Genomic DNA, 13545 nt, shown 5'->3' with positions numbered 1-13545 from the left:
TCTGTCCTCTGGCTGAGGAGCATCACATGCTATTTAGCCAGCTGAACCAAGAAGAACTCCTTCATTTCAACTATCTAGAAGGCCAAGCAAATGGCTCTGTGAAACACATGCAGCGCACTGATTTGGTTCTATTGGCTTGCCATAAAGCCATGTCACATTACAATATATATAAACAATGTAAATAACGAAAATATAAAAACCATAAAGTTCATTATTTAAGACTAACTCAATCTTCACATTATTACCATGCCACATTTGTATTTTTAACTTTGTTTTTTGTATCCGTAAATTGTTTTTCTACTTTTTATTACAAAGCATTAAAAAAATCCAAATAAGATAAAAAAAACAAGGCACGTAAACAGCTTTATTATGTATGGATTTCAAAATCAGTTCAAGAAAATCTCATTCTATTATTTTCAAACCAGTACCATAACTACATTTTTCCTTACTAGGTAAGTTTTTAAAATTGAAAACTTCATATTTTTATTAAAAATATTCCACTAATAGCCTAAATCAATAACTTTAACCAGACTTTCCTAGATAGCAAGGTTGCATATTAGGCAATAGCAGAGCTATCTCTGCCCAGAGCCAAGACTGCTAAATAATGAATCATAGAACAGCTAGGTTGCAAAGGATTTCCGGAAATCATCTGGTCCAACCTTCTGACAAAAGCAAGGCCTCACATTAGGTAATCCAGGTCCCTGTCAGACAGAGTCTTGACTATTTCCAGAGAGGAAGATTCCACCACTTCTCTAGAGAACTTAGTACAATGTTTAATTTTCTTACACAATTTTTTCTTACACCCAGATGGAATTTCCTCTTGCCCTGTCACTGCGCATCCTTGTGAAGAGAGGACAGCTTATTCTCCATAACTACCTTCCAGGTACTGGAGGACTGATTAAATCTCCTAGACCATTCCCTTCCTTAGGTTGAAGAAATTCTTTCAACCTTTCTTCATATATCAGGTCTTTCAGCCCTCTAATCATCCTGGTGGCCCTTTGCTTGACCCTCTCCAAATTTTCAATGTCTCTCTTGAACTCAGGGGACAAACCAGACAGCTGTCTTAGGTACAGTCTTACCGACGCAGCACAGGACTTGGTTGGCCTACGTTCAGCTTGCTGTCAAACAAGACCACCAGCTCCCTTTCAGCAGGGCTACACCTCAGCCAGCAAGACCTGAGCTGCCCTGCTGCTTGGGATTAATCCCTTGCTGGTGCACAACTTAACAGGTATATTTGTTAAAACTCATGCAACTTTCGGGCCCAGTCTTCCAGCCTGCGTAATACATGATGCATTACTGTTGTGCTCAAATAAAGATGAGAATGATAACAATGAATCTATCAGTTTCATTTGCACTTTTGACTTAGCACTGGATTTGAACTCCAGGAGAGAAAAAACAGTGGTAACCATTCTGTTTTTTTATTCTACATCCTTTCAAAATATTGATAGCTTTTATTTACCACGCTATTAAGTTATTGGAACAGACTCCTTGGAGTAAGCTCAGTTATACTTGTTACCACACCTACCTCAGTAAGTGGAACAGATGTATCAAGTGATTGATTCAGTTTAGACTCAAGTCTAAATACTCTATCCTAATGGTAAACACTTAAAATACAAGGTCTAATGAAACTTTTCTTGATCAATCATTCTAAACTAACCTTGTGATATTCCTTGTATGTTTTGTGGAAAACACTGCACTTCCTATCAGTATGAATGAATCCCTACTGAAGAGGGAAACGGTCCTAAATTTTGTAAAGCACTGCAGAATGCATGACATAGTGGAGCTCAGCCAAGTACCACCAAACTCAAAGATATGCAGATACAAGCAGCAGGTGCAGTGGGAAGAAAGAGACTGGAGATGCAACTTAGTTTGACAAAAAAGCAACGCTAGAAATTCATAGCTTTTGCTTGGAAGACTCACAGAGGTTCAGGGCAGGGCCCTTGTATTTCCTCCATCTAACTTTCACTAAGATTCATGACCTGTGTTTAACAATGTTTCTTCCAGAAAGGCATCCGATCTCAATTTGAAGTCATTAAGAGATAAAGAGACCACCACTGTCTTATATGAAATACTTAGTTTGAAAGGTTAGGCACTGTCTTTTGTACTTTATTTCCAGTTTGAATAACTGGCTTCAGGCACTAGTTGCTATTACTATGCTTTTGTACGTTAAGTTTTGTCTTCCTATTTTTCCCTTACTTGGTCAGATGTTACAATCACATCATATTACACCTTTTTTCTGATAAATAAGTTTAGCAGAGTCTCTCACTCTAAAATTTTTGTTCTAACCCCCAAGTCATTTTTTCCAGTTTCTGTGCCCCTTCTAATTTTTTAAATCCAAAGTGACAAAGTTACACAAGCCAAACTCCATATGATAAACACAGCTAGAGTGGTGAATTCACAGGGAAGAGGCCCTCATTTTTCCCCCGATTTCCTTATTTTAGTTCTGAAAATCTGATTTGCCTTTTTAAAACATTTTGAGATTGTGTAGACCTAACTTACCAAATGATTGCATAATACCAAATACATCTAAATTCTTTGTTATTTATCATTGGCTCGACAACAAATTTTACTGGTAATGATTCTGGCATTATTTCCTGAGATCACTGCTAAAGCAGTATTTACTGAGACCACCACTCCTGAAAATTGCTACTTGAGCTTTTCCAGAAAGACATTAAATGCCTCAGTAAGTGGCTATTTTACTCATACTAAACAATCTTGAAGTTTGACTGAGATTATCCTAAAGTACTCAGTTTACATAATCTTAAGTCTATTATACTGAAACAGTAAATTTAATCAAGCAAACTCAGAACCTGAAAGAACAAAACAAAGTTTATTCTGTCATTTAATTATTCATTAATAGAATTTTCTATTAGGATTCCATTATTTTATCCAAGTTTTGACAGTCAGCTAAGCAGTCTATGATTACCCAAGTTGATCTATCCTCTTCTATCAAATATTGACACACCATCAGCACTTTTCTCATCTTCTAAAATTTCCTTCCCATTCTATGTATTTAAAATGCGTATCAATGAAGACAGAACTGCCTTTAATGCCTCTTTTATTGTTCTTTGTGTCCAAGGAAACAAATAATCACTCTCACAAATGACAATGACTAACTGTTAAAACTAAGTGTCACAGGAAGTAGTGGACTCTTCATTTCCTAATGTTTCAGATAGAGACTGGATGCCTTCTTAAAAGGAATGCTGCAGTTAAACACAACTTACTGATTTGAATAGCACGATAGCTGAAAAATAAACCGCTACAACAGAGTTCATCCATGAAGAACAGTAATTACAGGAGAAAGGTAAACGATCTATTGTGCTATTCTAGCTTTATGCCATTTTAACATCAGAGAGATAAACTCTAACCCTAAAAAGTCACGTAAACAAAATACACGTATATTAAGGTCTTTCCATATTAAGATACTTAGTTTTATGCCTACCTCTGCAGTAGCTGATCATGGTGCTTCCTGAGACTGCATGAAAATTAATGTGAGAAAAGCAAAGATATAGTACGTCACACTGAAAAATATGAACCTAAACCAGCCTTGTCCAGTGTAACAAAGACCACTGAAAAGCACATTAGAGGCAATACAAACAGTTAGTCATGTAATTGATGAATTTCACGAAAATCTACAGGATGTTGCAAAAATAGTAGCTTATCCTTATGTAAACAGGAATCTGTATTTAAAAATGAAATGAAAGCTATACCGAGCATTATAAGGTCATGTCAGTGGTATAACCATAGTCCATAAAGAAAACTGTTATGCTACTACCAAGAAAATTTACAGCACAGCAAAAAATGTTACAAGAATCTAATTTACAAGTAAAAATGTTATCATCATTTCAGTACGAAACACATTTCAGTAAGAACATCTTAGATATGTGAAATACTCTGAAAAGGCAAAATTTTTTTGTCTTTAATCCCTTTTCCTGGGGAAGGGGAAAAAAGGAAGAGAAAAAATCTCGAGAGAAACCACAATTTTCAGTCTTTGCTTTGGTACTAATTTTATCATAAGCCATGAAAAAGGATAAAACAAAACATGAAACAAGGAGAAAAGCATATGGAAAGCAGTTTTGCAAAAAAAATGTTAATGAAAGTAGGTCAGTGATGCTAGAACAAATTTGAGATATACTTTCTTTACCTTAGTAAAGTTTACCATCGTTCTGGCACAAATGCAGAAGGTAAGAAAAAATCTGATTAGGACCCAAAATATGGGGAGAGGGGCAGGGGCAGAATTCTCAAAGCACCCAAAAGTGTAAGGAGTATAAACTCCACTTCTAAAAGTGATTCGAAATTAGGACTCAAGTGTTTCAAAACCAAATGCAATATAACATCTATGATAGAGAAATATTATTCTTATATTCCTGATAAAATATGTCTTGCCTAGGCAGGTATTTAATTACCAAGAGAATCAGGTATAGACCTCAAATTCAAATAGAAAGCAACTGCCAGAATACATTAAAATTCAAAATGACTAAAAATGACTCAACTTTAAAATCTGCTGTTTCTCAGTCTTGCAAGAATCAGCTAAGCAAATGTCTCCATCCCAACAGATACAGCTCTTGTGTTACTCCCTCTGAAGCTTCACAAAACATAATGAATATTACTTCAAGCTGTTATCATTTGGAAAATAGAAATTCCACAATTTAGAAGACAGCAGAAAACATTTTCTGAAGTGTCTGTATCTAAAGTTGCCCAAAAATTTAAAATGAGATCCAAAGAAACAAATTAATGAACAAGGTCCTGGCAACAGCAGCTTGGGCTGCATTAGGAAGAGTGTTGCCAGCAGGTTGAGGCAGATGATCCTTTCCCTCTACTTAGCACTGAGACACATCTGGAATGCTGGGTCCAGTTCTGGGCTCCCCAGTACAAGAGAGGTATGAGTTTATTGGAGTGAGTCCAGCAAACCGTCATACGAGGAGCATCTAAGAGAGCTGGGACTGTTCAGCCTTGAGAAGAGAAGGCTCGGGGGGATCTTATCAACATGTATAAATATCTGGGGGAACAGTAAAGAAGGCAGGGTCAGACTCTTCTCAGTGATACAGAATGAAAGGACAAGAGGCAATGGGCACAAATTGAAATACAGGAAACTCCGTTTAAACTTAAGAAAAAGCTTTTTGACTCTGAGGGTGGTCAACCACTGGAACAGATTGCTCAGAGAGGCTGCGGAGTCTCCATCCTTGGAGATATTCAGAACTTGACTGGACATGACCCCGGGCAACCCCCCGTTCTAAATGACGCTCTGAACAGAAGCGGTGCACTAGACAATGATTCTGTGAAGATGAGAAAAATTCAAAGTGCATAATAAATTACTACATTATAAGCATGTGTCTGTATATGTATACGCACATGCACATTTATACATACGCTAGTTTCCTCCCACAATAGCAACGAACAGCTTATAATAAAGGATGCGAGAATCAATATGAGCAGCCTGTGGATGAGCAATACTTAGAATTGTGGTCCTGGGGGTTTCAGTTTTGCGTTCTTAGGAATTTCTTTCACACAAATTTCTTAAATTTGTGTGAAACAGCCTGAATTTACCACCATGACACTGTCAAAATCATCAGGGCCATAGTCATGACAAATTTCTGAAAGTTGACAACACTAGATATTACTCATTCTATTGGTAACCACTATTTTAAGTACATTAAAACACCTTCAAGCTGGTTAAAGTCACCTTGCAGAGGAAGAACAAAACCTTTAAAAGTATTGTCTTTCCATAAATGATAGTGTATATCAAACACGGATACATTTTTTTACACAAAGACGTTATTAAAAAATTGTGAAACAGAGTCCTTAGCTATCAGGAAATATCAGAATTAAGGTTGCTTGAACAAACTTATTTCAGCTCTCTTATGCACATGCACTAAAATTCAGTCTTACACAAAAATCAAAGCGGGGGAAATCAAAACAAACAGAAAAGAAGCCACCTCATTCTCCCCTACTTCTCAGAGTCAGCATTATCTATATCTAAATATTTGTTTAACATAGTCTTGTCTAAACTCTTTTAAAAAAATATCAGTGCTGAATGCTCCACAACCTCCCTAGAGTTACGCTCACATTGTCAGCTAAGTTCATGCTCATATCACCTTCAACAGACATCCAAACTGTCAAGCGTCCTGCCTCTTGCTCTGCTTCCCTCAACTGCGCCTGATGGCCCTGCAGAATGAAACGCAAGAGGACACCTCTCCTGTGAGGAGGAATCACCTTTAATTCTCCTCTCTATGCAAGGGGCGTGGGAGCATACATCATCCAGCAACTGCAGAGAAAACGCATCCTCCGCTGCTCTTGACGATTGCTGAACTAGCCTGTTTGACGTAGTATTTTCTTTAAATTGAAATCTACTCCATCGTTAAACTACCCTTATCATGAGAATAATTTTCCTAACTTAAACGTCTTTCGCTGCAGCCCCTTATTTAAGGGCACTGAGAAAGTTTATACCTTTTCCCTTTGTAGTATCCTTTCCCGTATCTGAAGACTGCTATCGTGTCTTTCTTAGTCTCCTCTAGTCTGAGCAAATTGGAATTCTTTCCAACTTTCCACATTGCTTTTTTTTCCCCCTAGACTTCTGAGCATCCATGTCACTTTCCCCAGAAAGACTCCCAACTGGCTCAAAACCTTTCTTAAGTGTGATGCCCAAAAGTGACCAAGAAGTACCAGCTGAGGCCTGAGTAATGTGGAATAAAATGAAATTACCGTATCACATATTTAAATGTGGCACTTCTAACTATGCATCCTGGTAGAATGATTACCTTTTTCTGCAGCAGCACAGTGCTATTGATTCATGTTCAGATTATGACTCACCTAAAAATCTGGAATCCTTTTTTCCTGAACTATTGCTATCTTGCATTTATGTAGGGAACTATCTAATCTAAGCATAGCACTTGGCATTTGTCCTTTAAATTGCATTATTTATTTCATGTTGTTTCTCTATTTTGTTAAGCCATCTGAAATACTAAATTTATCCTTTGCAGAACTCAAATCCCCTCCCAGCTTGCTGCTCTCTGTGAAATTAATACTTGTACTCTCTATGCCATCATCATCCAAGCCACTGACAAAGTGAAGACATAATCACATTTGTTCTCTTCCACCGGACTTCTGCCTCTGTCAATGCACAGAATGAAGGTGCTCACTTGATGAGAAGCTATTCAGTTTTTTGTCTGTCCTTCTGTCTTCAGCCCCAAGCACGACCCTAATGCTTTTCCCATCTCCAATGCCTCCTCCCACGCAGTTAAGTGCCTCTCAATCAGTCTTTCCTATTTCTCTCACCAGCTCCCTGTCCCAATTGCCTTATTCTGCCCTGAGAGCTTCTACTACCGTTCCCATCTCCTCCAAGCTGTCCTAGTTTGTCCTTTTATCTTAAGAGCTTCAACAGAGACGCTACCAACTCAACAGATCGTTCCAAACTCCTGTTTGTCTACTTTACTTAAATCACCTGGTTTCATTCTTCTTGCTATTAGAGAAATAGCATGGGAATAAGAGTGCTGATAAGCATTTGGTCAGACCAAAATCTCTGTTCTGCATCCACCCTCACCACAGGCCAATCAAAACAACATTAGCTAGCCATCACAGAAGTAGTTTAGCTTTACAGTCCAGCGTTGGAACAAGCACACTCAGGTGTTCTCTGTAGCTGATGTACATGAGTCCAACCAACAAAACGGGCAGAGTATATTTTGTACAGGTCAAATATTTGGAGATTTTTACATGCTAAAATTGAGGAAGTTAATACATGACACAAAAGCTAACCTTGCCAAATATCAAGTTTCTTATCCAAAACATGGAGGTACTGTAGCACAGAATCACGAATATCAGAAGGGACCTCTGGAAGTCACCTACTCCAACCTCCTGCTAAAAGTATGTCTAATAAGAGCAGGATGAAAAGGGACTCGTCCAGTCAAGTTTTGAACATGTCCAGGGACGGAGATTCCACAGCCTCTCTTGGCCCCATTCCCATGCTTGATCACCCTCATGGTAATTTTACTGTTTTGTATTTACCAGCATCTCTCAAAGTAAACCATTAAAATTTATTTATTTGCTATTTCATACTGCTGTGATGCAATTTAAAACAAACAAACAACAAAAAATACCATGTTATGCACACCATGACCCTTTTCTGGGAAGCTTAAATACTACCAAACACATAAAGCTTTCCTATACTCCTGGCAATAGTACTCTCTAGGGTACTATTGACATAGAGCTTTTCGGGAACTTTTTAACAATATGTTCTCCAAATGTTTCCACTGGACATCACTGAGTAGCCAAAACCTGACAGGAATATAAAACTAGCTTTGAAAAAAATCATTTTTTGTCTGACTCAGACCAGGTACTTGAGCTTTCTTTTTTATCCCAAGAAAACGCAGATATGGCCTAGTATCATTACGGAATTGGATTTCCCAACTTTCCCTTCCCTGCACCAGCTGCCCGACACTTGCAATATTTCCATCTACTGGTTATTTTGGTGTGGTCCTCTCACAATCACTCCTTAGGGATTTATCGTAATTTTTATTACTCCTTAAATATTCACTGGGCTAAAAAGAAAGACAAAGAACATAACTAACAGAACAAAGAATGAGAAGACAAAAAAAATCTTTAATTGCCCACAGACTGATGTTAGGAAGGTAATGAACAAGAACTTAAAGCACTCCTTCAGGAGCAGAAGTTCAACCTATCTGATATTCGTGAAGCTGGTGGGATGATTCACATGAATGAAATGTTAAAAATCGATAGATATAATGTATTTAGAAACATCAACAATGGAGAACAAATGGCACTGTATGCCAAAAATGTCAGTGTCTGTTTCTGAGTCACTGACAACAGAAAAATCACATCTTAAGAAGTAAAGTACAAGACAGAATGCTAGCTGGGGTCTGCTACAGATACAAAATCTCACATACCATGGTGGTTAAGCATCTATTGTGTCTTGTTGGAAATAAAGTTTCATTATCACAGTGGACATAAGACTGAGTGAGGTCACCTGGAGCTCTCATGCTGCCATTATCAGAACATGCTTGAAATTTCTGAAAATTGAGGACAATTTTTTATGCTGAGAAACGTTACATCCAACCCAAGGGAAAGCTGTGTTTGACTTCATCTGGTCATATAACAAGTATCCCACTGTGTCATAGAGAACAAATACAGAACAAAGACAGTTCCTGCCCCTAGGTCTTAAAAAAAAAAAAAAAAATCAAAGAATATATTCCCAAATACATTTTTGCAAAACGACTTAAGCAGTCCCACCCCTACTTGTGCTACTCCCTCAGTTGTGCTGGAATAACTGTTTGTAGTAATGCATGGTGAACCAGTTCATGGAACCAGATCTGAGTTAAACCAGAAGGGGGAACTGATCTAAGTTAAAGCAACCTTTATTTTAAGAGTATACTTTTAACTTACCAATTCCCAGATTCAGTTCATTACATGGTATAACTTAGGCGACAGAACAAGGCAAGAACATACAGCTGCTGCCTGAAAACTCTTTAATCTGATTTGCTAACGTGGACCCAAGGAGATGAGAAAGAAACACAGACAGATGAAGCAGAACAAGGACTCCAAAAATGATCGTTATAATAGGCAGCAGTTTATTTTTGTGAATTTCAAACTCCTTGTTCCAAAAAAAGAAGAAAAATTTAAAAAGTATCCAAGAAAGCTCCACTGATTTTTGTCTTGTTGACAGGCATGTATCAAGTGTGAGTTTGCTGTTATAATAATTTATTGATTTTGATGACTCTGCTTGCTCTCTTTCTCCTTGGCCCAGAGGTGGGCAGCTACATTAATACAGTCTCGTAACTTGCGACTTGCCGTCACATAGATACATGATTCTCAGTAGTTTAGGTTTTATTTCACAAGACTTAATCGTATGTTTCAGTGGGGAAGTGCTCTTTCACTCCGTGTACTATTCTCCTCAGAGAGAAAGAGTGTGTGCGCGCGTATGAGCATACGCACAGCTGTTTATCCCTCATTTCACCATATTTCCATAAAGCCTTTATATAATGGCTCTTTCACTACCAAGTAATCCTGTTACTGTATTTCTCCTTTTAAAATATTTCCTATTTTGTTTTTGACTGCGGTTTCCTTTTTTTATTTAAATCTGATCCTCCTACTCATTTCAACATCTTAGTTCTTGGGATGGGTTCATAACACATACATTCTGCAAGATGAATTACACAGTCGTTTGTTGGAAAAAAAGTTAGAAGCTTTCAGGGTTGCTTGGTTATACTCTTGTCCTTAGGAGAAGGAAGGAAGGAAGCAGCAAGGAAAGAATATGGTTTAGCATCTTCTTTAGTTAAATGAGAAGACTGAGATTTGCATGGATTATATGCTAATGGTGCTATTCATAAATATTACATTTACTCAAATGCGAATTTCAAATGCTTTGTGAAGCCAGCCTTGCAGAACATTAAAAGAAACCACAACCAACTATATTATCTGTCAGGCTTGGTCAACACACACAACATTGAAAACAACTTGGGAGAGTATCTGGCATATTGACAATATGATCAATCAGAATCACCTTGTGCATCTTCTCAGACAAGTAGTTATTGCTTTAAAGAATGGGATCGTTCCCCTTCTGGCATAGGGGAATGTGACAGCTGTGAAGTACAACAGAACTACCAGCTCCCAGCAAGCAGCAAAAATAAGACTAGAATGAGGTCCACTATACCTGTTCCTAAGCCAAAATTTACTTCAGTTAAGGCATGAAGAGAAACCGGAGAACCCATCTTCCCTGTGTCCCACCAGGAGCTTTCAGCATGCAAGCTGCATAAAGTTCACGTGGTGAAGAAAGCTCAGTAGGCCAGCAGAGTATGAACGCCACAGTGGAAATGTCCAGAGAACTCAAAACAAATATCTAAAACATTTAATCGCAAATGGAAAATGGCAACTTTATGAAGCTTATAATTCAGACAAACCCAGACTAACTTCTCTTGGGAAATGGTTCGCCATTTCCAAAGCTATCTTCCTATTAAATTTCATATTTCTTATCTATGTCTTGGAGACGCCTAGAGGTACTTACACTACTCTGGAATATTTTTAGTACAGTAAAAACCATTTTTCATTATGCCACTCTCAAAAAAATTGTGTTTAGATCAAATATTGACCTGAAATTGGCAGTAAACATGAACATTTCACTGTGATGATACCTGATGATAAACAACAGAAAACATGCAAAAACTAGGATCATGTAATGTTATGAGTCAGACTTTAAACATACAAGCATGAAGAAATATAACTCTGCCAGGTCCAGGCCGAAACAACTTCGGTCATTTTTGTGCGTATAATTCATTAAGTCGTGCATGATAACTTTAACATTTGGCCTTGCTGGGCACGCATCAGGTAGGGACCTGCTTCCAGTCAATGTCAGAATTTGCTCATTAGCAGTTCACTTGACAAGGCTTACAGTTCGTTTTGATTTTAACCATCATTTTGCTTTCAAAGCGTACAATAAAGCCAACTGTTTAATTTTTTTTTCTTCTCCTGATAGAGAAAACCCTTATTTGCCGACCAGAAAAATTCCCTAAATTAACTGATGTACTAGATCTACTGATTCACCTAATACTACAGCTGCTAAGACGATGCTTATTTCAGGTAAGCATAAAAACAAAATCAATACTTCAGAGACCAAAACCTCTATATAGCAGGCTTAATACACACTACTGCCCTTCAACTTCTTCTGGGCAACATGAAACTGCAAGATTATTGAAACTTCAGTAACTGTATTGCAGAATCACTTAAAATTAGCCTGATTAACTCTACATAGCCCAACTTCCCTCTTCTGGACACCAGCTCAGCAGAATATAAATTGCAGTATTAGACTGGTTACATCAAGCCGGAAGTCAACATGACTGAAACCCTTTCTGGGAGAGTGTGACCAGGAATAAAAGTAGTTACATAAAGGCTGCACTAGCCCACAGAGCAGGTCACCAGCAGTATCATAAGTAATTAACTCATAGGAGCAGACTGCTTAGGAAACTGATAAAGGAGCTTTCATCTGGAATCAGTTCAAGTACAGGGTAACTCAGGCTGCAGTTTCATGATTTGCTGAAGCCCATTTCATATAGCACTTTCAGAGGAAGTGGTCCTTTCCCTATCCTTTTTCCCACCTCCCCACTGCAAACCAAGCATTCCCATGCCTTTCCTTAGGTTGGCACTAGCACCTGTGAGATGACTAAAACAACTGAAAAGAAGCATTTTATTTCTCTGGTTTCGTATCAGCTGCATCTGTTTCCTTACCTGGCTCACCATGCAGCCACCTGACCACCACCACTCCCAGACGGGCCAAGGCAGAAAGGCACAGCCACTGTCAGAGGACAAAGGAGGACTGTCCCTTTCAGCAGCAGCAGGGACATCAACCTACCAGAACCGCTGTGAAATCACACTCCGAGCACTCCCTTTTGAAGGATCTGTGGCCAGAGTGAAATGACTTGGTGGTCTCAGCCTAATTGTTTCAAATAACCAGCTGTAAAACAAAAATCACAACCAAAACTGGTACTTAACAGATATCTGATGGTAAGTTGAGCAGAAAGCTCAAGTATTATACAAAATTGAATGCTGTATCTTTTCACCTTCCAGAAAGATTCAATCACATTAGAAGAACAGTGTAAGGAATACTGTGGGTAGGTAAATATTAAGTTCCCAGAATTTCCAAAAAACAAAAAGGCCTCTCAAAAAAAGAAAAATAAAAAGCATGTGTGTGTGCACGTGCATGCGTGTGTATAAAAACATTCTAATCCCAACACTCAAAACACGGAACAACATCCCTGCAAAATAACCTTTTTTAAACCCATTAAATTATACTTTAGGAATTCCACTCAGTGCAAGGCTGTGAAACTGACCTACAGACTAAGTAGATACATGTACATCCATACTTACAAAGAGAAAAAACATTGCTTCTAAGACACATGCACACACAAAAAAATCTCAGGGCAGCATTAAATTTCATAAGCAGATGTTTTCATGCCTAGTGTTAACCAATTTGTTTCAGTGAGTGAGTGGGGAAAAAAAAAGAAAAAATATCCATTTACTCTTTGTATGTATGCTTTACTTCAAGGAATTCCAGGAATCTACTGTAACGTTAAAAAACTCCTCAGTAACCACAGCGCATTGCTCCCTAGAGGAACAGTGGGTCAAATTCAAAGTACCAGGAATAGACTTGCACTCAGAACTTTTTCTATAGAACTTGACATGGACAAAAACCTCCAAAGTCAGTGCTGAGTCTTCGGGGCGGGGGGGGGGGGGGGGGGGGGGGGAGAAAAAAAAAAACAAAGAGGTTGGGAACTAAAAAAAGAGATCAGCAGATAAGACCCTACTGAGTAATTACAAGGCGCTCTCCTAAACATCAGCTAACTATTGCACAAAAGACAATTCAGTAGAAATTTGGTCAAGACAACTAACAGATTAACGTATATTCATAATTGGCTACAACCACTGAAAAAGCAGTCTGAAGAAAATGGGCAAAATCCAGACACTGGTGAGAAAATTCCAATTATTAAAGGTATTTTAGTAAGACAGACAGCACTAAGTGCGTACTAAGTGTATGCTTCTCAA

General features: G+C 38.1%; 1 protein-coding gene across 7 annotated transcripts in view; it reads right to left on the bottom strand.

The window, feature by feature from the left end:
- The window catches only part of LOC104150250 (ARB2 cotranscriptional regulator A), a 276204-nt gene that overhangs the window by 259827 nt on the left and 2832 nt on the right, over positions 1-13545 (bottom strand). For 2 of the 7 annotated variants that reach the window (XM_068925115.1, XM_068925112.1), the window contains exon 2: positions 12232-12457. The exons of the other annotated variants lie outside the window; for them this stretch is intronic. The gene's annotated coding sequence lies outside the window, so the exon portion shown is untranslated. The remainder of the gene's footprint in view (positions 1-12231; positions 12458-13545) is intronic. 7 annotated transcript variants of the gene reach the window in all.

The sequence above is a fragment of the Struthio camelus genome, chromosome W (assembly GCF_040807025.1).
Source record: "Struthio camelus isolate bStrCam1 chromosome W, bStrCam1.hap1, whole genome shotgun sequence".
In the NCBI taxonomy this organism is placed as follows: Eukaryota; Metazoa; Chordata; class Aves; order Struthioniformes; family Struthionidae; genus Struthio; species Struthio camelus.
This window is presented reverse-complemented; position numbering and strand designations above follow the sequence as displayed.